Below are 4,255 nucleotides of genomic sequence, written 5' to 3' on the forward strand. Positions count from 1 at the left end.
TTAAATAGATACATAGTGCAACATTAGTTCTAAAAAAATAGATATCAAATTAAAATAAGAAAAGAACGATACAGTACGGAAACATCATTGCCCATTAAAAGAGGAAAAAGTACAACGCTAAGTTAAATAATTGATATGATCAAAATAAGTATCAAAATCACTGAAATAATCAATAACAAAAATTATAAGATGATTTACAATTCTTGCACTCTACATATAATGCGTGTGTGGCGGAACTCAATACCTTTCTTGAAGAAGAAGTTCATCATTTTGTTGAACGCTGCCCAATCAAAAGGCTGTCAGAACCAGCCTGGTGAGCAAGGCCGATAGCCCGTTCTACCTTAAGGATCTTCGCCACATTTTTCAAACCGCCATATAAACCATCGCATGACTTAATGAGATGTTTTACATCAAATACGTCATGGCCAAAATAGATAGTGATGCGGTATAGGAACTTTTGCAAATCATCCGGCAGCTCTTGTCCAGACATGACCTTTATTAAAAATGCAAGATCATAGGCCCCATGAAAGGTTAACCATGTTTTATGAGACATGGAAATTAGTAATCTGGATTCCCAAAATAGCTCTGCAAATATATCCGGGTCAACATCCTCAGTTTTATTCTTCAAAAAGTCAATTTCTTGCAATTTTAACAACTCAATTGAGCTCGGATCCTTTGATTCAATCTCGGGGTCAAATCCACGAAAATTAAATTCCCAAGTCATAGATTCATCGCTGTCTCTGTTAGAAAGAGTAATCCCCAGTTGTATCAATTTAAGATTATCAACATTTGCCTTGACCTGAGAGTAACGTTGCTATGGGGAGAGGTTCCTAGGGTGTGCTATGGTCTGGTACACCAACCCAGGGAATTCGGTATTGATCGTCACATACCGATATGAGTTAGCAACCTGATTTATGATTGCAAATTTCATTGCAAGATTATGCTGAAAAACCGGTTGCATCTGTGCTGCTCGACTATACCCTGCTTGGTGAAGAACCCTATGTGATTCCTCCTTTGTCAATTCTCTCTCTCTCTCGCTCTATTCTTCAAGCAGTCTCTCTATCTATCTCTCTCGCTCTCTTCAAGTCTATCTCTCTCTCTATGTTTATATGTGTTGTGGTAATGAATTGCATTATTTCTCTTTGAGTCGTAAATATAAGAGGGAAGATGTACTATTTTTCAGTAGTTGGAGACTACACTCTTATTTTGGCATTCTTTTGAGATTCAATTTTAAACAAGTTATCATTTGAAAAAACTATTTATGTCCACCGTCTTCTTTAAAAATATCTTTATGTTCAAAATATGAAATATATTTATGGTTGATATTGTACGGGCGAGTCATAGACTAAAATTTCATTTATATTATTATTGTTGATTTTTAATTTATTTATATTTTTTAATTCCTAATAAACCCCGTCAAATTCACAAAAAAAAACTGGTTGTCTAAACGAAGGTGTAGATTTATTGAATTTAAAGTTGTGATGATTGATTATAAATTGACAGTATCATAATTAACCCGACTATTTTAGATATTCTCTAGAAACAAATTTCATTGATATTCTCTAGAAACAAAATCAGAATCGTCTATTTTAGATTGAACGGTCATGGTTAACCTTGAGAACATATTTGCCCCGTACCTATTTGTTTGGTTCAATTTTATTGATATGAAGTTAATCTTGATCTGAACCGTTTGATTTAAAATAAACACCTTAAATTTGCATGGACCTTTCAATAAATTACATGCAATGGAAAAGGAATCCAATCAACTTGCATCCTCCAAATTATAAAACAAGAAACAGCAAAATATTGTTTGACAACTAATGCATAGCTTATTAAAATCAAATGATTAAATTGTAGATATGATCGCCGTGAATTGTGATTTAGATAGTTGCATATAAACCTGGATGTAAACATTGGTAGCCTCTACCAAATATTTCAAAAAAAAAGATAGTTGCATATAAAATTCTGTATAATTTGAAGACATATTAATTGTGCAATCAGGTCATTTGACTATTCAAATTTTATCATATGACTAGCTTGATCAACTAATTTAAAATGATGTATTTAAATTTGATACTGCTTGTTCCTATAATGTCAATTTTTTTTGTTCCGGGTTTCCTCAAAATTGTATATGTAGCGATGCTTCTTCTAATCAAATACTGCCACAAATCGAAGATACTGGAAAATCTCAATGCAAAATAACCAAAAAAAGAAAAAGAAAAAGAGTATCTATTGTTTATGAAAATCAAATAATTAATAAATGATCACTATATTAATTACATTAAGCAAATATAGTAATTAGAAAGATATTTAAAGAGAGTTAAAATTATCTTATACATTAAATAATTTAAAATGTTATATTAATATAAATATGTGTGGTGTTAATATGTCCACCCCTGCATTATTTTACTTTGTCTGTATCAAAGCGAATTAAATGATGTGAAATATAAGTAAAGAAGTTTTCGTTGGATTTTTCCCAACGAGGCGACGACTGATTGTCGTAGACTACTAAGTCATGGTCAATTGCTCATTGCTCATTGGTCATCTTCTAAAGGAAGATGCTGTGTGTCTTGTGGGGTCCCTCTGGCTCTACCCATTCTGCATTAAATGATTGAGCCGATAAAAATAGTAACAAATATAGTGGTTAGAAGGCTAGAAGCTATAGTTGGAATTACAAGTTAAAATAGGTGCGTTTCAAATTAAAACAAATTTGTTTTATAAATAAACTACAATTACTTATTGATATAAAATCAAAGTAGAACTAGGGTGCTCTTAAGCTCACCAAAGTTTTGGTGAGCTTAACTCTAAAACTCATCAAATCGATTTCAAATGACGAATCTGAACCGTTGAAACCCGCATACCTTACGTGTGATGCATCTACATGTGAAATTTTTAAACATTCGAATTAATTTAGTATAAAGTCAAGCGGTAAAAAAACGTTCAAAAAATGAATGCACTAAAATTAATTTATTAACCTTCTAATTTTGACCGCTTGACTTTATACTAAATTAATTCGAATGTTTAAAAATTTCACATGTAGATGCATCACACGTAAGGTAGGCGGGTTTCAATGGTTCGGATTTGTCATTTGAAATCGATTTGATGAGTTTTAGAGTTAAGCTCACTAAAACTTTGGTGAGCTTAAGAGCACCCTAGTTCTACTCATAAAATCAAACATCTAAAAATGATTGACTTATGGTAACTAAAATTCCAACTACATATAAAGGAATCCATATATCAAATAGAAAGTTTATAATTAAGAAATAACTTTTCAAAATACTAAGTTTATTGATTAATCTTACATTTGAAATTACTAAAGTATTTAGTAATTATCTTTTGAATATATAATTATTAACACATTTTAGTTGAAACTTGTTATATACAGCTTTAACAAGATAACAAAATTTTATTAGAGCAATGAACTTTTAAATCCTACCATTACAATTACCTTGGTCCACACATTAAATGGGCTAGCTGTTGCGCATGGCACCATGGACCTTCACCAGTCCCTTGTGGATATACAAGTGTGAACATATATTGAAATAAATAAAAAAAGTGTGAACATATAAAAAAATTTCCAACCGAAAGATTAGGAATTAATTCCTTTTCTAACCACTAAATAGTAAATCCAGCCCCATTCTCCCCTGTATAAAATCCAACCTCTATTTTCAATTTCTCCACACAACCTAGTCACTCAACACATCTTGCTTATAATTAAGAATCATTCTCTCTATTCCACCTCTTCAATTCACTTATCTGTTTATCAAAATGTCAACAAGACATCAACTTTCATTCCATCAGACCAGCTTCGGATCAAAGGATGAGTACCAGCACGACCGCAACGACTGTAAGGATGAGAAATTGCGGCCTCCGCTCAAAAGAGGCCAGCTCAAAGTTCGCGTGGTTACAACAGTGATCGGTGCATTTGTGCCAAGTGATTCATGGAAAAGGAGAAATCTAAGTTAGAACCTTTAAATAAAATTATTATCTGATGTAGGTGGTGGAGATGCAGTTATGCACATGCAGTTGTTCACTTCACAGTGTACTTTTTCTTCAATGCACGCTTATCTATATCTATTATGCTGATGCACAATAATGTATTATGTCTAGAGGTGCTACTTTTACCCGATTACCCGGATCCGATCCGGAACCAAACCGGATCCGACCCGGATCCGATTAATTTGGATAGGGTATGGTTTAAAAAATATAACCGATTAAATTATGGGTATGGGTACAAAATTAATAATTTAATATC

General features: G+C 32.5%; 1 pseudogene; it reads right to left on the bottom strand.

Annotated features, from left to right (window-relative positions):
• Positions 1 to 265: 265 nt before the first annotated feature.
• LOC144547705 (putative CCR4-associated factor 1 homolog 11 pseudogene) lies at positions 266 to 724 on the bottom strand (annotated as a pseudogene).
• Positions 725 to 4,255: the final 3,531 nt, after the last annotated feature.

The sequence above is a fragment of the Carex rostrata genome, chromosome 2 (genome assembly GCF_964058835.1).
Source record: "Carex rostrata chromosome 2, lpCarRost1.2, whole genome shotgun sequence".
NCBI classification, from domain to species: Eukaryota; Viridiplantae; Streptophyta; class Magnoliopsida; order Poales; family Cyperaceae; genus Carex; species Carex rostrata.